The 26547-nt window shown below is 39.6% G+C and overlaps 1 pseudogene; it reads right to left on the bottom strand.

Annotated features, from left to right (window-relative positions):
* Positions 1 to 492: 492 nt before the first annotated feature.
* On the bottom strand, positions 493 to 26328 carry LOC143710392 (uncharacterized; annotated as a pseudogene).
* Between the last annotated feature and the right edge of the window lie 219 nt (positions 26329 to 26547).

The raw sequence follows: 26547 nt of genomic DNA, 5'->3' as shown, positions 1-26547 counted from the left end.
AACACCCAGCTTTGCAGTATAAATGGCACAGAAGCAGTATCTGACCTGGCATTTAGATGTACAGTACACACTGTCTAAAGCAGCTCAAAGGAGCCACTGTGAATTGGCATAGCAATTTCATTCAAAGAGGCTATTAAATGTGAAGTGACAACATGAAACACTACTTTCAATATATATATATAAAAACACCAGTAGTTGGTGGCAAGTCATATAATGATTGAATACCTATTTACTCATTTTGGCTCACAATAAGCAGATTACATTATACCATGAATGTTTGTTTTTTTATAATATATATATATATATATATATATATATATGTGTGTGTGTGTGTGTGTGTGTGTGTGTGTGTGTGTGTGTGTGTGTGTGTGTGTGTGTGTGTGTGTGTGTGTGTGTGTGTGTGTGTAAAGGCAGGATCACCTACTGGGTGTAACCCAAACGGAAGTCCAGTCCTGGCTGTATGATCAAACAATAAAAACTAGAAACAATGCATGCCATCAAGAACATTTTTTTTATTCAACAGGAACTTGATCCAGTTTCCCCCATTTTTACTAATAACTGCTTTGTATTAATTCAGAGGACAGGAAGGCAAACTTATGCATGAACTCGAACAAGATCAATTAAGATTTTCGAAGCATTTTGGAACTCTTCTTGGTGGAAATTGACAGCATGTTCAAAAAGAGATGAAATGTCAGGAAACTGCATAGAAAATTGCCTCTCCACAGCATCCTGGTCCTCTGGTGACTGAAATGGATTCTGCCCAAAAGTTGAAACTCGTGTCAATGAAGATCTTGCTTCACAATCATACCAGCCTGCAGCCTCCACTGCATTTGGCAATCCACAGATACTCTCTTTTGGCATCCTCCAAGAGCCAAAACATTAGGAACCCCCTTTGCTGAAAATAGTAACAATAATAATGTAAGACTGGAAAAACTGTAAGGACTTTAAGAGAGGGCCACTCTCTGAGAAAACAAAGGAAATTAACATTTGAACTCCCCCTCATGCACTATTGAGACGAAGGTCTCACCTCCCTCATCCTAATCTACATTTCTCTCCCCCATTCTTCATCCTGGCAGAGATCTCCCAAACTCACACAAGAATCTAAATGGTTTAATGTGAATGATTATCATCAAGGTTTATACATGTTTGGTATTATTTGAAATGTCTCGGTGCGACTGGTACAAATGTATCATTCCCAAAGAAGTAAACCAAAAGGTAATAAGGTTTTTAAGAGTTTAGGAATAACTGGCACACAAAGGAATGTGGTCTCTAGGCACTCCCAAAGGTGTAAATTCATGAATGCTTATTTCCACTATTCTTAGGAGATGGTCAACTTCTACCCCCATTAATGGTGGGGGCATACAGTAAATATCCACTAAACTCAAGTTTTACATATCAAATAAGGTCTGGCTATATTAGGAAAATGCAACGAGAGCTCAGGGCTGTTTTTCTGTGTTCAGATTAGCCCGTGTGGTTGAGGGTCTCGTGACTCTCAGCTCACGTAGCCATACAGTGTCGGGTAAAGGATTTTCCTCTTTGTTCTAGAACATTTGATGGTTTGCATTGATTATCTTTCAATTGATTATGGAATTGTAATAATACATTTACCTGACATAATAAATTGTTATATTTGATTATTCTAACAGACTTTGACTTTATTTTCATTGGAGTTAAAAGGAATAGTCAAACATTAACGTATATTTAATGATGCACAGATATCATTGAAAAACCTTTTCATTTTATGGAGTCAGATGAAACGAGTTAATACATAAGATAAAATGTATTGCATTTAGGGCTGGGCGATATATCGCACAATATTGTTATGCGCATCTCGTCAGTAAAGTTAGTAGTAAATCGCCTTCACCTGCTTTCAGATGGAGCGGCATTTACTACAGCACAAACTCCAGTGTTAAATTAACACTCAAGAGTGTTAAAGTTAATGAGATAATTAAGTGATTCATTTAGTGATGTTTGAGCATTATTGAAGACACCTGATGTTAAGTTCTCGCAGCTGGCTGCGTTCTTCATCAACTCACGAGCCGAGTGATCCACCGCTAAGAGTTGTACACTTAACAAGCAGAATCACTGAAGGAGAAAATCTCAAATTGTAAGCCACCGTTATGGCGATAAGTGTTTGCTTTAGTTGGGCTCTTGACCCTTATATTATTAACTTTAGATTTTGTTTGTCTGCTGTTATTTATTTATAACAGTCAAATGAACAAAAAAAGTGTGATCTGATAGTGTTGGTTGTGTTCTGGCATTATCATGCTGTGATCTGAAAATGAATCTTATTGCAATAGTTTGATATAACTTGTTGGCAAAAACTTTTTGATTCTACAGCATATATGAATATAGGTACGTTTCTTATAATCAAAAATATTTAATAAACATTGTTCTGATCAAAACACTTTCAAATAAATTTATTTAGAAACACGGAGATCAATAATCAGCCTGTGAATCTCAACAATGGTGACAATAATAAAGCATGTTGCAGTGGCTGCCGCCAATCACAACTCATTAATGGCTCCCATCATTCATTGCGATATGGATAAATTATGATCTGAATTTTCTATGTAATTTACTTTTCCTAATTGAATATTCTGCTCGTCACCATTGTTGAGATGCATAGACAGAATTTTGAAGTCTGTGAGTGCCTATAAGAAAATTTCCTGTTTTTTTTAGAAACAACTTTTAAGAAATACTTATTATTATAGCTAAAATTCTGAATATTTATTCAGAATCACAGTTATGCTGTAACCAACAACATAAATCAAAATCATAAAGTTCAAATGATGATTGTCATAATTTAACCAACACCATCAGATCACTTTTTTCTATGTTCATCTGGCAGTTATAACTCAAATACATCAGCCAAACAAAATCTAAAGTTAATAATATAAGAGTCCAACTAAAGCAACCAATGATCACCATAACGCTGGCTTACAATTTGAGATTTTCTCCTTCAGTGATTCTTCAGGTGTCTTCAATAATGCTCAATCATCACTCAATTAATCACTTAATTATCTCATTAACTTCAACACTCTTGAGTGTGGACTCATATACACTCCCAGCGGTGTTAATTTAACACTGGAGTTTTTGCTGTGTACAAAGAGCCGTAGTTAACTGACAAGCTGAGCCATATCGCATTAATTATCGCTGGCGATACGTCCGCGATATTGATGCGATATGGCTCAGCTTGTCAGTTAACTACGGCTCTTTGTAGTAAATGCCGCTCCATCTGAAAGCAGGTGAAGGCGATTTACTACTAATCAAGGAACCGGCTTTACTGACGAGATGCGCATAACAATATCGTGCGATATATCGCCCAGCCCTATTGCATTTAATTAAAAATCCCTTTGCCATGGGAAGAGACGGAACACGCGTGAGACCTTCACCTCTAATCGAGTACCGCCATTGGATCGAATAAGATGGCCTTATAAAGTGGTGACCCTGACGGGATATCGCAACAAATGAATTTCGCGAGCAACGTCTTTTCCAGCAAAGTATGGGGATTTTAAAATCAACACGAGGTTTGAACATCTTCTCTTTCTTCTGCCGCTGTGGTAAGTCAACTTTTTCTTCCCTTTTGAGAAGTGTTGAGAAAATTTTGTTTGCATTGTTACGGGTCGGAGAGCCCTTTGTTTAGTCCGGAACTGAAATACGTGAGGACGTGATAGCGGCAGCGCAGATGAAGAATGAAAACCCTTGTTAATAGATTAAAGATATCCTTGTTTGCCTAAGCAACAAAAACGAAACCTAAAAATCGGAATAACATCTTCCAAATGTTTTTCGTGTAACGTTACTTGATGAGGAGCTGTAAAACAAACCCTAAAAGTTTTCAAATCAGCCGCATGTTTGTCGCCATTGTTGTATTGGTTTTGTTGAAACAAACCAGCAACACGTGAAGAGAATCAGCAAACAACAGAAAGAAAAATCTAAGTTTGTAAACGATCGGAAAACACATGATTTTATAAATAAAAGGCAGGCCGATGATGCATTGTTTATAAAAAGCTAAATTTGGAAAAACAGGATGATATGATTTAAAGGCTAAAATCGGATCTCAAGGCTAAGCTAAATGCTATTGTCCATCCTGTTTCCAAAACAAGGCTAAGCTAAATGCTATTGTCCATCCTGTTTCCAAAACAAGGCTAAGCTAAATGCTATTGTCCATCCTGTTTCCAAAACATGGCTAAGCTAAATGCTATTGTCCATCCTGTTTCCAAAACAAGGCTAAGCTAAATGCTATTGTCCATGCTGTTTCCAAAACAAGGCTAAGCTAAATGCTATTGTCCATGCATTCAAAAAACGCTTAACCCTTTGTGTGACCAGCCCACCATGGGCCCTAGGCCACATTGAATAATATTCTATAATAAACCTAAACTAATCTTTACAAACTCTATATTGCATTTGAAAGCTTCCACTTTAACACAGATGGGATTAAAAGGCAATAATGCAATAATTTGTATTTTCAAATTTGGAGTTGTGCTTCACACATTGTAATGCACTCATAGAACACACTTTATAGTTGTTTGAGCTACTATATGTGCACATAGGCTAATTGTAAGTTTATTCTTTAAACACAGGATCTTTTTATTGTGGGTGTATTTGGAACACTTAGGTAAAGGCTGTTGATGATGTATTCTAGGCCATGTATCCTGTGTGAACTGAATTAAACAAGTGTGTGTCTATGCTGAATGTGGTTATAATGTGATTCACAATGAATTTGTAAGTCAGAAACAACAAACGCGCATCTCATTAATTCTCAAAAGTCCCGAGACAGAAATACTTTTTCATATTTGGAGAACGAAATATTATCACGTTTCAACTAATTCTGGATTGCTCTGAAATTATTTTTCAAAATAGATTACAGGATTCGAATATTTCCACAAGTTTGCGCCAGACATTAGTGACGACTAACACTGAATATCAGATTCAAGTGTACTTGAATTAGGGGAAAGAGTTATTTCCGTCCAGAATCAGCAAAATGCTGTTTGATCAACCTGCCCAGCAGGCACAGTACGTCAATGTGACGTCAGGAAGACGTTGGACTCCAACTAATCCAACGTCAGTCAGACGTCATATTTTGGTTGAAAATGAAAGTCAGGTTGACATCTAAACCCAACGTTTGTTTGGCGTCAAGCTCCAACGTCAGACAGATGTTGAATTTTGGCTGGAATAAGCACCGCAAAAAAATGTGACATGCATGGCAGCACATTAAATCTGTGAAGATCTCAGCAGAAGAGGAGTAAACAACTCAAACAGCATTACCAGCTTCACTTATTACTAACCAGACTGACTTTATTTCACTTCCGGTGTAATGAAATCAATAGTGGTATTTTAAAGTCACCATGATGGTGGTTAGCGTTTGCTTTAGTCGGACTCTTGACCCTTGACTCTTTATTATTAAATTTCTCTGGTTGCTAAAATTGTGTGTTTATAAAGCACATTTATTGTGGCAAAAAAAAACCTAGAGAAAATGAGATCAGCTGATGTTGGCAGTCTATTGATGATGTTGATCAAGTCATCATCATGTAAGTGCTTGAGTCCCTGATCTTAATCAGAGTCTAATGTTTTGATTATATTGGACTTGTGTTTTTTAATGTTGTTTTATAACAGAAGTCATTATATTTTACAGCAAGAGAGCAATGTTGGTTATCAAATAATATAAAGGATTTTAAAAACATTTAGTACATTAAACTTTCTCCTCCACAGTATTACTTAGACATCAAGAATCAGCGTATGACTCTCAACAATGGTGACAATCAATGAAATGTTTTATTCTGCAGTGCATGCTGGGTACCACCAATCAAAACTCACCCATATCTCCCAGCATGCATTGTGGCATTAATAAATTATGCAGCTGGATTTTTTGTAGCTTATGAGTTGATCTGATTATCAGGATATTTTGTTTGATTGTCACCATTGTTGAGATTCATATGCTGTTTCTTGATGTCTGGGTGTGTCTAAGTAATGCCATAGATGAAAGGTTTTTGTGCACTAAATAGTATTTACAAAAAAACAAGTATATTATGTGATAACACTGCTAGATATGCTGTAGAATCAAATGACTCCTATATGAATAAAACCACATTAAAACCAGAAGTATTAGTCAAATAATCAAAACATTAAACACTGAATAAGATCAGGGATTCAGGCAATTACATGATGATATCATCAATAAACAGCCAACATCTCCTGATCGCATGGCTTTTTTAGCTATAAGTGTGCTTTATAAACACACAATTATAGCAGCCAGAGAAAATTTTATATTACAGAGTCAAGGATCAAGAGCACAACTAAAGCAAATGCTAACCACCACCATGGTGACTTTAAAATACAAGATATGATTTCATTAAAATGGAAATGAAATAAAGTAAATCTGGTTAGTTTTAAGTGAAGCTGGTAATAAGTGTACGGCCATGCATTTCACCTTTTTGTTTGGTTTATTCCAAACAAAATTCAACGACTGCCCAACGTTGGAGCTTGACGTCAAACAAACATTGGATTTAGACGTCAACCCGACTTTCATTTTCAACCAAAATCCAACGTCTGACCGACGTCGTAGTCTATATCCCGTGCCTGCTGGGTGGATTCGGGTGCGTTCCATAACCTCTGTTATAATTTAATGTTCTATTAGATAAGTGGACGTGGGTATACCACAGGCTTGACTAAACCAAAGCCATTTTAAGAAAAGTAAGTTGATCGGCTAACGTCTTTTAATGGTGGTCATGACCTATACTAATTGAAACAATTAATTTAAATTCCTGAGATGGCGTTCAAGGGGGCTGTTCAAGTGTCTGTTATTGTGTATGTGTGAATACGGCACATCTCAGATATTTAGCCAATTACCTCTGTTTTGATAAGTCAGACTGGCGAGCTTGTGTCGTGCATCCTTAGAAGAAGGACTGCAAAGTGATATAGTTTCCTGATCTACAAATGAAAAATATAAAGTAAGAGAAAATAGAATAATCAAACGTTAAAATGACTTTGCCTTCATATAGTCTGATTTTTTGTATCCTTGTTGGAAAACTCCCATTGCTGTTGTAAAACCACGCAAAGGAACATACATGAGAATCAGAAACTGTGAACGCGCATCTCATTAATCCTGAAACAAAAAACCTTTTCATATTCAAAGCTTCAGGGAACGAAATTTCCCCAAATATTAATTGGAACATGTATAATGATCCTGTTCTGTTTACATTATGGGCCGAAAAGGTCGAGCCTACACTGTACAAACTCAATAAAAAAGGTCTGAACATGGACGCTATTGACAATGAAATTTCCACTTGGTGGAAATCAGTGGGTAGTAAGCAGAAGAAAGCAAAACATGGTGAAATAATTGAGGCTTTAAACTTCATATAAACGGCTAGATAAGTCAAAAACATTTCTATCTTCGCTTATGGATATTAAATATGAAGAAGTGCATTCTAAAAATGCAGAGGCAAAAATGTCTGAGGCAAAGATTCAAAATCTCCAAACACAGCTAGATAAATTACTAGCTGAGCAGTTAGCCCTGACTGAAAAGTGTAAAAATCACAAATACACCATTGCAGATCTTAAGACTAAACTAAATGCTAAAAAGTCCATGTCTCCCAAAACGCTCAACAGCGATGGGACTAAAAATGTGCACTTCTTAAATGAGCCAGCCTGCTCTAAAAATCCTGTATCTTTTCAGACAGGAGAAGCATGTGATAAAGTTTTGAACAGAGTGCCTGTTTCAGCCTTTAAGGTGATTCGGCACCCAAATGGCACAGAGTCAACCATTCGGCATCCTCTAAACAAGCTACATTCAGTTACCGTTAAAGCAGAGATCGGACCATTCCCCTTGAAAGGGCCATTCGAACCATGGTGTAGACGCATTGTTAGTCTAAAACATGCATTTCAGCTTGAACCAAAAAATATTTGGCAAATTGTTATCAGCTCAATTCCAGACGTTCTGAACTATAAGATACCACAGGCTTTGATGACAGGGAACATTGTGCAGTCAGTGTATCAAGATGAGCCTGAGGGTGAAATCTTTAATAGACTAAAACAATGTCTTCACGATCTACGTGGTTGTAGTCCTGTTGGAAGGGAATTGATTTTCAATCGGAAACAGAGTACTGAAGAATCGTTCGAGACATATGCAGAAAAAATGTTTGAACTGTTTGAGGAGTATTCTGGAATTGAAGGTGTTAACCACAACAATGTTACTCTCCTTGATTTACTACTTACAAATGCAGGACCGCGTGTACAGCAATCGCTCATGTATGGTGCTTCTCCAGCAAAAAATACATTCGAAGGTATTGTTAGCTAGGCAACAAGAATTGAGTCGCGAAAACAGATGCATGGTGAGGTAGCTGTGTTAGAATGTCATGAAAATCCTCCATTTGCAGGATAATTCATAAAGGCAAGGCAAGGCAAGTTTATTTATATAGCACATTTCATACACAATGGTAATTCAAAGTGCTTCACATAGAAGAAATTAAAATAATCAAAAGAAATCAGAATAATTAAAACAGTTTAGAATAAAAGATAAAATACAGATATATCAAATGAAATCAGAAAAATTAAAACATAAAATAAAATACAGTGCAAACAGTCGGAAGAACAGAGGCACAGTGCTCATTCAGTAAATGCACAGCTAAACAGATGTGTTTTGAGTCTGGATTTGAATGTGACTACTGTAGGAGCACATCTGATCTCTTCTGGAAGCTGGTTCCAGCTGCGGCTGGCATAGTAGCTAAAAGCAGACTCGCCATGCTTAGAGTGAACCCTTGGTATTTCTAGCCGATGTGATCCTAATGATCTGAGTGATCTGTTGGGTTTATATTCACTGAGCATATCTGCAATGTATCGAGGTCCTAGGCCATTGAATGATTTATATACCAGTAATAATACTTTAAAATCAATCCTAAATGTAACTGGCAGCCAGTGTAAAGACCTGAGGACTGGTGTGATGTGTTCATATTTTCTGGTTCTGCTCAGAATCCTAGCAGCAGCGTTCTGTATGAGCTGCAACTGTCTTATGGTCTTTTTGGGAAGGCCAGTGAGAAGTCCATTACAATAATCCACCCTACTGGTGATGAAAGCATGCACAAGTTTTTCTAAGTCTTGACTGGAAACAAAGCATCTAATTCTTGCATTATTTTTCAGGTGATAATATGCTGATTTAGTTATTGCTTTGACATGACTACTGAAACTAAGGTCTGACTCCAGAGACACACCCAGATTCCTGACTTGATTTTTAGTTGTTTGACCCCTAGACTGAAGGTATGCGTTCACCTTGAGAACTTCATCTTTGTTTCCAAACGCAATGACTTCAGTTTTGTCTTTGTTTAACTGAAGAAAGTTTTGGCACATCCAATTGTTTACTTCATCAATGCATTGGCAAAGGGAGTCAATGGGGCTGTAGTCGTTAGGCGATAGGGCTAAGTAGAGCTGTGTATCGTCTGCATAGCTATGGTAAGCGATTTGGTTCTTTCTCATTATTTGGCTCATTGGGAGCATGTACAGGTTGAATAGGAGTGGCGCAAGAATTGAGCCTTGAGGGACTCCGCATGTCATGGATGTCCACTCAGACTTATGGTCTCCTATACTCACATAATAACCTCTGCCTCCTAAGTATGACCTGAACCATTTTAGGACTATCCCAGAAAGCCCGACCCAGTTTTCCAGCCTGTCAAGAAGTATTTTGTGATCGACAGTGTCAAATGCAGCACTGAGGTCGAGTAGTACCAGCACTGATAATTTGCCTGTATCAGTATTTAAGCGAATATCATTTATTATCTTTATGAGCGCGGTCTCTGTACTGTGGTGCAGTCGGAAACCAGATTGAAAATGGTCAAAGTATTCATTCGAGCTTAAGAATTTGTTCAGCTGATTGAAGACAACTTTTTCAATGATCTTGCCTATGAAAGGAAGATTTGAGATCGGTCTATAGTTGTTTAATATGGTCTTATCCAGATTGCTCTTTTTCAGGAGGGGCTTGACAACAGCAGTTTTCAGGGAGGTCGGAAAACTCCCAGAGAGAAGTGAGGCATTTACCACTTCTAGGAGATCTGCTTCTAAGCTGTGTAACACATTTTTGAAAAAAGATGTGGGAAGTGCGTCAAGGGCGCAGGTTGATGTTTTTAGTTGCTGTACGGTTTCTTCCAAAATTTTGCCATCAATTTCTTCGAAATCAGACATAGTGACTACTTTCTCGTGCTGTTGTCTGATCTGCCTGACCCCAGCGCAACTCAAGGATGAGCTGATCACCTTTCTGATATTATTGATTTTCTCAGAGAAGAAAGAAGCAAACTCACAGCACTTTCTCACTGAGAGCATTTCACTGGGAATCTGGCTTGGGGGGTTTGTCAGTCTCTCTACAGTAGCAAAAAGAGTGCGCGTGTTGTTTATATTGCTGTTTATAATATTCGAGAAAAAAGTCTGTCTAGCTTTGCTTAGTTCCTTATTGAAAGCATGGATGCTGTCTTTGTAGATGTTATAATGGACTACAAGTTTTGTCTTTCGCCACATGCGCTCTGCTTTTCTGTATTGTCTTTTCATATTTTGCACTGCTGTTGAGTTTCTCCAAGGTGCTTTTTGTCTGCCACTCTTCTTCCTGACTTTCACAGGAGCCATATCATCAATTACACTCTTAACTTTTGAGTTAAAAGAATCAAGGAGAAAATCAACAGAGTCAGCAGATATGCTTGGTGTCAAAGATATAGCCTTCATAAATAGTACACTAGTGTTCTCATTTAAGCATCTCTTCTTGACAGACACAGATCTAGCTTCAATGGCAGGAGAGATCAATATATCAAAGAAAATACAAAAATGATCAGACAGTGCTACATCCTTAATAACAATCGATGAAATGTTTAGACCCTTACTGATAAGTAAATCTAGAGTGTGTCCACGATTATGTGTGGGTCCATGTATATGCTGAGTCAGATCAAAAGTTTTTAAAACAGTTTTGATTTCTTTTGCCATATTGTTTTCTGCATTATCTATGTGAATGTTAAAATCTCCAGCAATGGCAAAGCAGTCAAACTCTGAGGAAATTGTTGATAACAGTTCTGTTAAGTTTTCAGCAAAAGCTGGAGAGTATTTTGGAGGCCTGTAAACAATGATAAGTAAAATGCGTGGAGCACCTTTTAACACAATACCCAGATACTCGAAAGACGGGTAATTCCCAAATGATATTTGCTTACATTGATAGACATCTTTATAAAGAGCAGCTAAACCTCCGCCTCTTCTGACAGCTCTGCAGACACTCATAAAAGTAAAGCTAGGAGGGGCTGTTTCATTGAGGACTGTTCCACTGCAACTTTCCTCTAGCCAGGTTTCATTTAGCAACATAAAATCCAGGTTGTATGTGGTTATTAAGTCGTTGACTAAAAGTGATTTATTTTTAAGTGAACGGATGTTTAAAAGTGCTAACTTAACAGTCTTACTTTTTGTCCCCACAGCAATCTTGGTATGTCGTGTAATAGGCACCAGATTAGAAGGGTTTGCTGTACGGCTTTTGAAGGCCTTAGACTTTCTATCATGTAATCGAACAGCAATAGAAAAAGATACAGGCACACTGGGTTCCCGCTTGTTCTGTAAAGATATGAGAAAGTTATTGTTATCATAGCGGGGACCCGACACATATCACTGAGAGCTGGTATCAGTTGTTTGTGGTTCACCTCGAGCCGCTGGAGGAGGGTGTGGGCCCTGGCGCTGTGGCAGAGGCCGAAGAGCTCTCACAGGAGGAGGGGGAGGGCGAGCTGGGCCCGCAGGCTTTGGTGGTTGTGGGGCCTGGCGTTTTTTGGTTGGTATCTGGGGGCTCGCAGCAAAAGAGTGGGATAGTCTAGTTCCAGCATGCACCAGTTGTTCCATTTTCTCTGAGAAGCACAGAAGTGGAGATGCTGGAGAGAGTGATAATGTTTCCGGTGAGAGTGAATTTTGCTCTGGTGTTATTGGAGGCTGTAATATGCTGTCCTGGTTTCCCTGGCTGTTTTCCAGAAAGTCGTCCTTGGGTGCTGTATCTTGGAGCATTGCTGGTATGTCACAGTCTGTCTGTGGTGAGCTCTGTGGGCAGGGCTCAGCTGAGATTGTGTCCGTGAGCAGAGGTTGTTGTAGCTGAGTGGTGATATCACTGTCCTTGTGTGATGTGTCAACCGCATGTCCATTCAGGGGCTGAAGTGAAATCCTGTGGTCATTCATACTGTATCCAGGTGTGCGTGTGCCATTCAGGTTGAGTGGATTGGCACACATTGCAGAAGGATGACGGAGGGAGAAGTAGATATTGTCCTTTAGCACTCTTGAACCAAGTTTGTTTGGGTGGTGGCCATCCTGTTGAAACAGTTGCCTCTGACTCCAGAAAAGATTGAAGTTGTCAATAAAGTTCACTCCTTTTATATTGCAGGTTTTTTGCAGCCATGTATTAAGCCCAAGCAACCGTGAAAACCTGTTTGTTCCTCTTGCTGGGAGTGGTCCACTGATGAATGTCTGAACTTTCAGTCTTTTAAGTGTTTCAAAAAGTTCATTGAAATCCTTTTTAAGAAGTTCCGACTGCTCTTTATGAATATCATTCTTCCCGACATGAATGATGAGTCGATTAGCAGTCTTATGTTTCATCAGAATGTTCTGAAGTTCCCTGTTTACATCAGATGTTGTTGCTTGTGGAAGGCAGCACGTTGTTGTATCCCTGCTATTAATGTTTCTGATTACGGAGTCGCCCACTATCAGAGTCCTGGGCTCGGCTGCACTGTGAGCTGAGTGCCGCTGTCTGGTCGACCTTGAGCCCCAGTTAGCATCAGTGTTAGCTACTGGCTGATTCTGTCTGTGTGCGATCACATTCATCAAATTTGGGGATTCCTCATTCATTAATACTTCAAATCTGTTCTCAAGATGTATAGGCGGTGGTAGAAGACCAGTGTTTGCAGTCCTTGTCAGAGCCGTATCTGGGGTAGAGGATGCTACTGCAGTAATATGTGATGCTCATGACAATCTGATGTCTCTAGTGCCTTTGGGTCTCGCACCCTGTTTGTGCCATCGATTAGTAAAACGATCGGCTTGTTTCTCTACACTCAGTATGGCCTGTCGAGAAGCACTAGATTCATGGGACTCACCGGCTGTATGCTGAGGACGTCCATGACGAAGATCTGTTGTGTGTTCCGTCTGGTTTGGTGGTCCCGCAATTAACTTTGTTTCAAGAATTGCAATCCTTTGTAAAAGTCTGTGGCAGTTGGAGCAGCAAGTAGATTCCAGAGGAGGCATTTTCTTATCCTTATGAATGTAGGCAGTTGTGTTTTCTCTTCCCCGGAATGTAAGCTTTCAGTGGGAGGCTGGTCGAATAAAATAATTCTGCTTTTTTTTGTAGTAATCCAAGCGTTTGAGCACTGTGCTGATTTGCTGAGGTTAAAATTAGGTGATAAAAGGAGATAAAATATAGAAATATAAAAGCGATAGAGCAAAGCGCGGAGCAGTAAGCGAGAGCGTCCGAACAGTAGCTGAGCAGGAAGTGCAAGCTCCTGCCATAAAGCCACACAGTGAAAAACTGAGCAGACTCTGTAATTCCTGTCACAAAACAGGCCATACAGAGGAAATGTGCTGGTCATTGGGCAGAGGCAGACCTCCACCCTATTTCAAAAAACGCAGACAACCACACTCTGATGACACAAACCAGCGCTCTGCAAGCAACCAAAGCTCAAATGCATCCCTCACTGTGCTAACAACTTTGGTCACTCAAGGCCTTCAGCTATTAGCGTCATTTGCTAGTCGGGTAGCAGCCCAATAGCAAATGGCTTAATAATTTAACATCTAAATTCATTGAATCTGTCCGATTTTTCCCTTAAATGTATTGACACGAGAACGAGCAGAGACTATTCAGAGACCAGACACAATATAATTTCATTTATATTCTTAAATTATAATATACATTTTATTGTAATCGACAAACAGGGCATTCATTTGAGAAGTATGACATTAACATTAATCATTACAGTTCGATTTCGTTAACCTGCTACCCAGTGCCAAAAGGGCGGAGATGTGTTTTAATTGTTTGCCTTTAAAAAACACTCCCGGAAGTGTGGCACAGGTAAGCAAATTTACAAGGAGGGTGTGAACTAAACATCAGACAGACCACAGTCTTTTGCAGGTAACTAGAGACCTGCACTAACCAAACGTGTGAAAGACACCATGAACTAATTCATGCCCACAGATCTGGCTGTAATGAAAGCAACTTGTAAAACCCGAAAACTGGGATCTCTAATGCTGTGACACAGCAGACTGTGAAGGCTCGACTGCAAGAGCAGCTTTAAGGTGTTCTCTCTGCATTTGTTTCTGTCAGGTTTACTTCTGCAATTCCTCGGAGGACGGATCCCAGGACGGGCCGGACCTCAGGATTGTTAGAACATAACCTTCGGGAGATGGGTGAAAAGACAAATCAAGAGGCCATTTACATCTCAAAATAGCACATCACTACATTAGCATGGCCTCCCAGTATAGAAATGGAACTAAAATTGCAACACAATTGTTATAGAGTAGATTCCACCCATCTCCTAGACATGAACACTGGACACACACCTCCATCACTACACCCTCACAGCATCATCACCTGGAATAGATCAAGTCTATCCAGACTGAACACTATACATCATGAGAAGATAAATATGACATAGAATCCAAAAGTGTCACTTCACTAAAGATCTATTGTACATCTTCACACTAACAGATCCGGATAGCTTCACACACATAGGATGGGAAAGTTGATCCCATGACATAGCATACCCTATTCACAACACTCTGCCAACTCATGGGAAAACACTGGAATATACATATTAATGGCTACAGTCACAAATCAATGCAATGCATCAAAAAGCAGAGGCAGACCTGCTATTAAATTTCAAAATGTTTAAACTTTCTGATTTTTATTAGGGTGGTTGGAAAAATCAGAGGGCCCCTGATTTCTCAACAAACCACTAATAACAGAAACATCATAACTAAGTAGATCGCTTTGTGTGAGCGCTTCAATCAATTACAGAATTTACAATTCAACCCTGTCATTGACTGTGACTTAGCCAACAACACACACACACACACACACACACACACACACACACACACACACACACACACACACACACACACACACACACACACACACACACACACACACACACACTCTCTCTCTCTTTCTCTCACACAAACTCTCACACTCACACACAGACACACACACACACACCCTCACACAAACACACACTCTCACATCTGTTGCAAGGAATGAACAATCTCCATTCTTGAATACATTTAAGCATGTTCCAAATCACTTCTTAGATTTGCATAAGTGGCTGGCATTGGAAGATTCCTGAACAAACACTGATTATTATATACATATGCATTTATTGAATAGTATTGTTGTTATTACATGACTTCTTGATCCATAGAATCTATTTGATTCCTTTGATTACACTGACCTCTTGCTGCATTTCCTTTATATAATTCAGACCAAAAAATATATATATTTAAGAATTGGATATTTAATATGAGACATCCTTACCATTCAGGACCTTGAGAAACATATGAAACAGATGTACCATTCACACTTGCTGAAAAGAACATGGTATTTTACATTGAACATGACATGATTTTGTTTTGTTGCATTATGCGTTTCTATGAATTTCTTCACGAATTCAAGTTCATATGTTTTCAATCGTGAAGCGGACATTTAAGATGCTTTTCAGATGTCTCACACAAGGCAGTGTGAAGCCAAGGAGAGCCCCTTCGCCCAATGAGGTCTGTCCAGACAACCGCACCGCTGGAGGTGACAGGATTGGTCAAGAAGGGACAGATTATTGCCCTGGGGAAGGTGCCAGGGAAACGGAAGTTTCTCCATGAAGGAATGACACGTCAACTGAACAGGTCAAAAGGTCCAGATTGACTCTATGAACTTTGCTCACATCACTGGATCACCGGAAGAAAGCCTGAACACCTTCTTCCACGTGCTGGACTCAAGCTACATACACCTGGTGAGGCCAGGTGTTCTGCAGGTGAACAAAGCCCTCTGAGCTTCTACAGATGCTAACATTGCAAAGACAATTTTTGAGTTACACCAAGGATTACGACAAACGTCTCACTATGACCCCTTAAGTGACTGAATGTGACCCACGGGGTCAAGGAGGGATCTGTAAGACTGGAAAAACTGTAAGGACTTTAAGAGAGGGCCACTCTCTGAGAAAACAAAGGAAATTAACATTTGAACTCCCCCTCATGCACTATTGAGACGAAGGTCTCACCTCCCTCATCCTAATCTACATTTCTCTCCCCCATTCTTCATCCTGGCAGAGATCTCCCAAACTCACACAAGAATCTAAATGGTTTAATGTGAATGATTATCATCAAGGTTTATACATGTTTGGTATTATTTGAAATGTCTCGGTGTGACTGGTACAAATGTCTCATTCCCAAAGAAGTAAACCAAAAGGTAATAAGGTTTTTAAGAGTTTAGGAATAACTGGCACACAAAGGAATGTGGTCTCTAGGCACTCCCAAAGGTGTAAATTCATGAATGCTAATTTCCACTATTCTTAGCAGATGGTCAACTTCTACCCCCAGTAGGGTGCATCAAATTTGAATGAGAAATTTTAATTTCAAAATATCAATTTGGCTGGCATTGCATTTTGTTCCAATTAACATAACAATGACTTTTGCAAAGTTTTGAGGAATTCCATTGAGATTTAGGGGTGCCACCTAACAAGAACTTTGGCGAAATTTCGTAAAATGTGCAATTTTTAGTCTAATTGCCAAAAGGTTGACCTGGAAATGTTGAGTACAGTGAACTATACAGTAACATATTCTATTGGGTTATCAAAGTAAAAGTTGTTTGTTTGCCGTTTGGGCAACTTGGGCATTTCTCAGAATTCAACTTTCAAGATTCTCAATTCATTTGTCCTATAGACAAAATGAATGGAGGTCAATGGTACATGTTCATGTGGCCTTACCCTGAATTTTGTGCAGCAGTGACGGATGTCGGACAGCAATATAAATAATAATTCATTACATTTATATAGCGCTTTACATGGAAATGAAAGTCTCCTCAACCACCAGCAATGCGCAGCATCCACCTGGATGATGCGACGGAAGCCATATTGCACCAGAACGCCCACCACACACCAGCTTACTGGTGGAGAGGAGACAGAGTAATAAAGCCAATCAGTATATATGTGGGAATGATTAGGAGGCCATGATGGACAGAGGCCACTGGGGAAATTTGGCCAGAATGCCGGGGTTACACCCCTACTCTTTCGAAAGACATCCTGGGATTTTTAATGACCACAGAGAGTCAGGACCTCGGCTTAGCGTCTCATCCGAAGGCCGGTGCTCTTTGACAGTATACACAGCAAAATCCCCAGTGTACATATGTACACTCTCGGTGTACATATAGGTCCAACTACAGGGTGTTAAAAATGAACACTGAAGCAGTGTTGAAGTTAATGAGATAATTAAGTGATTAATTAAGTGATGATTGGCCATTAGTGGTGACACCTAATATTAATAAGAAGAATCATTGAAGGAAAGAGAAACAACAAGAACAGAAAAAAGAGAAACACAAGAAATACTGACTTCGAGCCATTACACATTATTGTACTTATTATTACCAGAGTATTTCTGTCGTACATCTACACACATTCTTATTTATATTGAACAGAAGTTTAGATGGCAATGCTTTATGGAATGTTTCATTTCATGTCACCATTATGGCGATCAGTGTTTGCTTTAGTTGGGCTCTGGACTCTTTGCTTTTTAACATTAGTTTTTCTCTGGCTGCTCCAACTCTGTGTTTATAAAGCACATGTGTTACTGCAAGAGAAACCATGACATGGGCTGTGTTTCCCGAAAACATCGTAAGCCTAATTTGATCGTACAGACCTTTTGTTGCTATCGTTTTATGATAAAGTTAGGCTTAAAATGTTTTTGATGGAACACAGCCCAGGTCGTGATGGTTATGTTTAAATTACAATCTTGTAGTGTCCTGATTCACTCAACCAGCATTATAAACGGATTATACAAAGGTTCTATTCATTACAGTAGCAAATTCAAACAGTGCTTTAATAATCTGAAGGTTTTAAAATCACACACAGATATGAAGAATCTACATATGAATCTCAACAATGGTGACAATCACACGAAAGATTCATATTGCAGTGCATGATGGGAGCCACCAATCAAAATGCATCCATGGCTCCCATCATGCATTGCAGTATGAATAAATTATATAGCTGAATTGTCCTGTAATTTTCATTGTTTTTCCTGTTTGCATGTTTTTTTTTGCTATTGTTTTGTTATGACTTTAATAGCTAGTTTTGTGATGTTCAGAGTTGATCTGTGTGTCACTAGTTTGTTTATTGTCACCATTGTTGTGATTCATATGCTGATTCTTGATGTTTGTGTGTCTAAACACAAAAGTTTCAGTTCACAAAGATTTTTCTAAAATGTTCATATTGCTGTTGAATCTCAAATTGTAGAATCTCAGGGCTACAATCACCAATACTAAAACTCAACATCAATCCTATAGTCAAAAATTTAGACATTGAATGACATCAGTGAATCAGGTCAATGATGATATTGTCATCATCACAACCATTTATTAGCAGATTTTCTTGTGCAATAACAATGTGCTTTAAAACACAATGTTGGAGCAGCCAGAGAAAAACTAACAATGAAAAATGAAAAGGTTCAAGAGCCCAACTAAAACAAACACTGACCACCATAATGGTGTTTTGAAATGAAGAATTCCATAAAACATTGCCGTCTAAACTTCTGTTGATTCTAAATAACTTTTGTAGATGTATGACAAAAATGAAGTCACACTGGTAATAATAAGTGCAATAATGTGTAAAGGTTTGAAGACAGTAGTTCTTGTGTTTCTCTTTTTTTCCATTCTTGTTGTTTCTCTTTCCTTCAATGATTCTGCTTATTAACATCAGGTGTCACCACTAATGGCCAATCATCACTTAATTAATCACTTAATTATGTCATCAACTTCAACACTGCTTCAGTGTTGATTTTTCACACCCTGTAGTTGGACCTATATGTACACCAGGAGTGTTCATTTAACACTGGGGATTTTGCTGTGTAGTATCCCAGTCACTTTACTGGGGCGTTGGGACCCACACAGACCACAGGGTGACTGCCCCCTGCTGGCTTCACTAACACCTCTTCCAGCTGCAACCTGGTTTTCTCAGGAGGTCTCCCATCCAGACACTGACCAGCCTCAGCCCTGCTTAGCTTCAGTGGGCAACCAGTCTTGGGCTACAGGGTGATATGACTGCTGGGTTTTTTCAGTGCCAAAGCGCTGCTCAGGGATGTGCATGGGGAGATCTGCAGCCTTGTGCTCCAAGATCGCTCTGGCAAGTGCACGCTTGTCATTATTGGGCACCTTGCTGCTGAAGAGAGCCAGGGGTAGCATCTCACCTGTCAGGTACCAGCGATGTCTCTCCAGCGCCTTGATCGCTGATGCTGCAATGCCCTCATCTACAGCCTTGTATGCCTGCAGGTGGTGGTACAGTGTCAGGTCATTCCAGGCAGCATCTACAGCTTTCTCGCAGGTCAACCACTACTTTGCATAAATGTGTGTAATGAAAATGGCAAATGCCAGAATCTTCGGCACCTGCTGCCGCGTGGTCATTGTGCCCCAGGGAAGCAACGCGATGTGCTGCTCCATCAAAGCCAGTCTGAGAGTATAGAGCAGCTTGGCCGTCCATCGTGCCTTGTGGAGCGCTCCCGGTCGTTGAAAGGTCACTTAAGTCTGCTCTTCACCATCTGCATCCAGAAACACAAGATACAGCTGCACAAACTCATGGTAGTCACCTCGATTGTGGTCCGTGACTTCTTTTGCGCACCTGACACGTTCAGCACATAAATTTCCCAGTAGTGGTTGCTCAGTGTTGCCAGGAATGTAGCGGGACCATTGGCTGATGGATTCTTGTGGTAACAGGTTCCATTTCTCTCTCAGACGTGAGAACAAGGTCACCTCTGGCGAGCATGATGACTCCACCTTCAGTTCTGTGAAAACCTGGTTCAGGAGGACCTCACCAATGTGGTGCCGGCACCCAGACCAAAGCAGTGGTTGGCCCAGTGAGAGCTGTAAGGCAATGCAGGCTGCAGTGAGATAGCCGGTGTTTGACGCAGTGGTGTCAAATGCCATGTTGACAACCTGGTCAGCGCAGCATCTGTCCTGCAGCAACTTGCATGTCAACCGGGCAATGATCACTCCACATGCCTCATTGGTCTGCTTCTTATACGCCGGGACACCAAGCAGTTTCAGCCGCTCTGCATCTCCAACCACCACTGTAAGACGCTCCTCGAACTGGCACACATTGCTGAGCATCGGTGTTAACTTGCTGTCCCAGTGTAGGCTACACAATGGAGGTGGTGTCCAATGCTTGTGCTGTTCCTCACTGATTGTCTCCAGCACTTGGCGTCTTGCTCTGTCAGCTGTTGCGTAAGATGCAGAGAGATGTGTAAATTCACTGCCTGACTCTGCAACAAGACCACTCGTGAAGGCAGCCTGTTGCATTGGTGACATCTTCAACCTTGTAGCCAGTGACACGACACTTTGTTGGCTAAGGATGTCATATGGAATGAAGACGTTTGTTCCAGTCTTCTTATGCTTGTGGGATGGTTCGCCCTCAGATGGTGGATAGCCTGTGTTAGTATCCTCCTCTCACTCCTCATCACTCTCCGACTCCAAGCTGGACATTGCCGTCATCTCCTCCAGCTTCTTTTCATAGCGGGACTGCCTGACTGCTGCGGCATCTTGATGCTCCTCTCGCAGCTTCACCCCGAGTTGCACCTTTTTGTCTAATACATCAAATGTGGCCACTCTGTCAGTCTTCATGCTGGCCAAGAAAGCTAGGTCACAACTACAGATATGATAGTAATATTTAATAATACTTACCCAACACAGAAAGATCACCTCAAACAGAAAGATCACCTCAATGTATTGCATTTAATTAAAAATCCCTTTGCCATGGGAAGAGACGGAACACGCGTGAGACCTTCACCTCTAATCGAGTACCACCATTGGATCGAATTAGATGGCTTTACAATAATAATAATTAGACAAAAGAACATGTATCTTATCAACATAATTTCAGTAATTTGATAAGGAAAGGGACTTTTAACAGATAATAGGAGGTCATTTACAAAATCGGAGGCATCCTTGACTCTGAGACAGTTAAGGCCTGTGGCCTTTACAGTGACAGTTGAATTATTCACAATTACATATGCCTGTGCTCTGTAAGATTTACTGCGATAATTAACTGGGGCTATCATGAAATAATATTTGCCAAAAGTTTGTAATTAGGGTTATTTAAATTAGTATTTAGCTTATTTAGGTTCATTTTGTTTCTTAAATCTGAAACTTGTACTTTTTTTTGTATATTGCGTGATATTTTAATATACATCACAAAAATTGAAACTTGTCATTAGCAAAGACATTTTTTTTTAAATCTGTTCTTTATTGCAATACTATTAAAAAACTTGAACCTCAAGTAATTATTGTGATATGAAATGTTGATACCTGCACAAGCCTATTACATAATTCACACTTAAACTTTGTTTTACCTGGAATCCGGTGAGCATTCCAGGACTGCACCACACGGTCAAGACCAACTGTAGCAACCTGACAAGATAGTGTAGACACGCAGTAACGTGTCAGGCCATCTTCCATGTCCAGTTCCTCCTGGTTCACTAATTGCATCAGTGCCCCTTTCAATGGATAATTCACTCGGTTGTTTACTTCAGGCCATATTCTTTCTATTGTGTGATTCTGTTTATTTGAAAGGAAAAAAGAAAAAAAATAGAAGAAAAATAGAATAGCACAACAGCTACATACAGTTAATGAAGTTAGTTTATTACATAAAATCTTGAACCACTAGAGCAGTGGATCTTAAATCTGGTTGCTTTAAGGAGGTATTTCTACCTGATTCTACATACAAATTCTAATGTCGCCGTTGTGACCTACTTCAATCAGTTTGTTGAAACATAAAAGGGGGGAAAGCCGTTTTAACCTAATTGAGTTACATTGACAACATAAAATTTCTATTGATGTTTAGGATGGACACATGTATTCGACACATGTGCACCTGCTGAATCAATGATTCAAAGTGAAAATCGCAATTGACAGCGATTGTAAATTGTATGACAGAAACTCCTTTAAATGTCCAACTGAATATTAAACATTGACACAAACTACCAACATCTTTCCCTTTACTGATAAACCCTAAATGTACTCTCCTAATGCAGTCCCTGGTAAAGAATGCTACAGATGCAGCACCCAGGGCTTCGTCTATAATCGTGAGCTAAGTTGATCGTAGAGACCATTGGTGGCAAAGGCTCTACTTAGGCTTACGATGCTAAACGCTGCCATGTGCAGTGGATCTGTATTTCCCAGCATGCTTTGCCAGGAACTGCATTAGGAGAGTAAATTTAGGGTTATTGGATGTTTTTTCAGGGTTCAATGTTGGTAGTTTATGATAATGTTTAAAGTTCAGTTATGTTGGACATTTAGAGTATAATTTCTGTGACTGCATTTTGTGGTTACCATTGTGCTGAAGAGTAGCACTTGTGCTTCAGGCTGTGGGCTATAAATGTTTTGCTGTAAGTCCAACTACACATATAGATCAGACATTTTACTTGAGATAAGTTAATACTTTGTCTTAAACAAAATTAGATTTCTGTTTGTAATTAGTTTATTCAAAAACTGTATTTGAATGTAATTGTAAAAATGTGGATATTCCAAATGAAAAAATGATTTAAAAGTTGTATGATCTTCATAATAAAAAAATCATTTGTTTTACTATAAAAATAACAACATAGTTTGTGCAACCTAAAATGTGGAGCATTCACACACTAACTTTAGTTGAGGATGTTTGCCAATATGGCTGCCTTTCTGTGTTGTACCGGTGGTCTGCCCATTTCTCCTGCATGAAAAGTGTCAAGGAAAACTCCTTCCCGTGATCCACCCTGACCTGGTCCCAAATGCCATATTCTAGCACAGCACTTCTGCAAGACAACAAAGGCATATTCATATAGGTAAGATGGCAAAATACACATTACACATTAGTCAGTATGTTTGAATATAATAAAATTTTCAGGGCAAATACACAGATAACAGTTGAATCAAGTAAAGTTTACGTTAATTAACTTATGTTTATGATCTTTATCCATTACATCCTCTAACAACAAAAACAACTGGGATTTATTATTGAACTTAAATTTTATTTCATTAATTTACTATTTTTTCTCAAAAGTTTTGGATGAATATGATTATGGCCTGTTTCTGGACTACAATCTGCCATTTCTTTTTATCCATTAATCTATGCATAGTTAAGACGGGCTTCATTACAGGGCTGGATTTCTTAAACTATACCTTAAGTTGTACCTTAATGTTAATACGTCTGAAGCAGTTAATACGTTAATACGTCTGAAGCAGCAGAAAGGAGCAGCAACTGGCTGTGGTTGAGACGGAAAGATTCTAGCTGGCTGTGTACAGGCCGCCATGCTGCGGTTTCGTAGAATTCTTGAAAACTTGAAGAGTCTGTTGGTTTTTTTGTATAGGTTGTATAGTATTTACAGTCATTACGTTCCTGTGTATATTGCGTGAATGACGGGTGGTTGGGCAGATATTGTGTTTTGCGGTAGGTGGTATGCCATACGGAACCGTTGCCACTGAAACTGCATATTAACGCACCAGTGGGGCTCGACAGCGTTAGTCAAACCGGTTGGCGCGTATGGTTGGGTTGCTGAGAGATTGTGAGATTGTGGTTAGGTCTCAGCAGCAGGAGGGATGTAGAGGTCAATAAGCTGGGCTGAGTTGAGTGGGGGACGGAGGGGGGTGACTCTGGGACGCCAGAGTCACTGTCGAGCCCTCTTGAGGTGTCGTGGGCTAGTCGACGAAACACTGAGGACAGAAGGTGCCCACTTGAAGACCCTAGAGATGTCCCCTACTCGGCTCAATCCAGACGGTTGTCGTGCTGGTCAACTTGGAAGACCACACTGTAGTTGCAGCCGTCGTGTGTGCTGACGCACCAAGTACACTGCAGTCGTTAACGCCGGACAGAAGGGGAGTCACACCACCATATGGAAAGAAGCGTAAATGGGTGAAGCATAGTTTACTGTAAAGCTACGTCTTAGTGTTGCTTATCTTGGTGAAAGGCGAGTACAAATCAGCATGAAGTTTTACCATCTACTCTTGTGTAATTGAAATCACGTGATTCCTGACACGTTCTTAGTTAAGTATACCTTCTGTAAGACATTCGTTTGTACGGTTGGTCTGGAGTGGACCACTCTTAGCTTTAACGTATCACTGTTGACAGTTTCACTCTGCTAATGGCCACCACTGCAAAAAGCCTCTTTACATCTCAGTTTATATGAATATAATTCTGAAGTTGTAATAAAACCAGTGTTCAATTAGGCCTAATTAATTTTGTTCATGCAAAGAATAAAATTGTAATTACACTGATGGTTGTCAGCTTTTTAATTAAATATCTAAAAGGTACATACTTCATCAGCTGGCAAACCATTAGGCAGTAAAGGCTTAGGAGTCTATTTAAAGGCAATCTATGATAGAGATACAGCGAATAGTTGTGCTAAATGAAAGACGGCACCTTCCGCGGAGCCATTTAGTTTGAAGGGTTTCAATCGTAAAAACTTTAGTCCACTGGCTACTATGTCAGAAGCAGCAATTTTTAGATCTTGTTGGCCCGACACAAGGGCCAAAATGTGGCATTGCCCCCTCAAATCTGATTTATGCCCCCTCAGTTTCAATTTGTCCCCCCTCCACCCCCGAAACGGGGTTGATTCAAACTCTTTTGTGCATACGATCACACCAGTTTGATTCGAATGTTCAGTGCATAACTGCTAAATTCAAACGTACTTTAGGGAAATCCACCATTATCGAGAAATCCAGCCCAGATATTGTAAATTTATTTAAGCATTTCAAACTACCCAAAAAAAAAAAAACCCAAAGAATACACAGACAGAAAATGTCAAGTTAACTGTAAACATCTTGATATATGACCATGTTGTTTTTTACTGGCATAGTGGAGTGTCCAACAATTTTACTGGAGAATCCATCTATAGCTGCTATATGGGTCACACCAAAAATGACCATCTTTTCATTTTGGTCTATGTGTAATTTGTGACCCATGTAGTCAGCGCTGTAAGGCACTGGATTTATGTTCCGACATCCCTTTGAAATCAAAATATTATATTCACATGTGAAAAAGAGAAGAGAAATCACAGAGACAGCAAAAACTATGTATTCCCTACACTAGAAATATCATGTAACATCAACACAATTTTACAGGATTTCTCTGTTACAGTTTTACATTAATGCTAGAATTCTTTTTGTAGTCACCTTAATGCATGCCATTTTAAGTAACACTCCACCGTTTTTGAAATAGGGCTTATTCACCTTTATAAGCCTTAAGACTTTCCTACATTCAGATAGGTGGGCAAACGCATTTTTGTCTCAGTGCATGCATTGTTTTAGTTTGGCTGCTAGCTTAGCTTAGCATAATAAATGGAATCCTTTGTTGCCAGCTAGCATGTCATGTCACGATAGTTCATGAACTTGTTCATATTTTGGGCGAACATGAGCGGAACGTACTGTACTGCCTGATGAACGTTATTGTGAACTCGTTCATTCTGGTGTCTGTGAACGCATGCTCTCTCAGTTTAACTTCGTTCAATAGGGTAACAGATTTCTATAGAGTCTTCCAGGCGAAAACTCGGCTAAAACACACAGTAAACAGGCCTTAATATGTTGCGAAAAAAACATCCAATCTGGCAACACAAGCCACCAGTGTCGCACCGCCGCATGCGTCATCAAAACAAAAAGCAGCATGTAGTCGACAAAGCATTGAGGAGGCGTCGTATGATCATTTAAATGAGTTTTATGACAAGGTCGGTGAGGATGGGAAAAATCTTTGGGGTTGCGATCGCTCAACAGCCACGGGAGGATGACAGTCAACACGAACTGGTGATGTGAGTGTGATATCTCTTTAACTCACGACATGCTAGCTGGCAAAAAAGGATTCCATTTATTATGCTAAGCTACGCCAAACTAAAACAATGCATACACTGAAAAAAACGGTGGAATGTTCCTTTAAACCAACTTAAATAGCAGACAACACTATTTATTTTTGCCAGAATAAAAATATAATATACATCTATAAAATATAATATTACCAAACCTACATTGAATCGAGCTATTTGATAGGGCTGATTAATGCTTCGAAGAAATTGTCCCACTCTGCCTTCTGACGCTTTTACTCCTTTTGAAACCAGGTACCCAGTCATCATTTTCCTTCCATAGGTTGGTCAAGTCTAAATGGAAAAAATAAGAAACTTGCAGATCACAAATTTATATCACTAAAAAGAAAAATGGTAACGCTGGTAATCCTATGTCATGCATAAGCATGCATGATTGAACGAGTTAATTCCCAGAAATTACACAGAGAAAGAATGTAGACACATAGGCTAACGTTAACAATAGTTCACACGCATCCTTGATATTTTGTGGTGCTG

This window comes from Siphateles boraxobius, unplaced genomic scaffold (assembly GCF_051911475.1).
Source record: "Siphateles boraxobius isolate OS27281-9 unplaced genomic scaffold, OSU_SipBor_1 47, whole genome shotgun sequence".
Taxonomy (NCBI): domain Eukaryota; kingdom Metazoa; phylum Chordata; class Actinopteri; order Cypriniformes; family Leuciscidae; genus Siphateles; species Siphateles boraxobius.
Note: the sequence above shows the minus strand (reverse complement) of the source record. Positions and strands in the feature narration are given on the sequence as shown.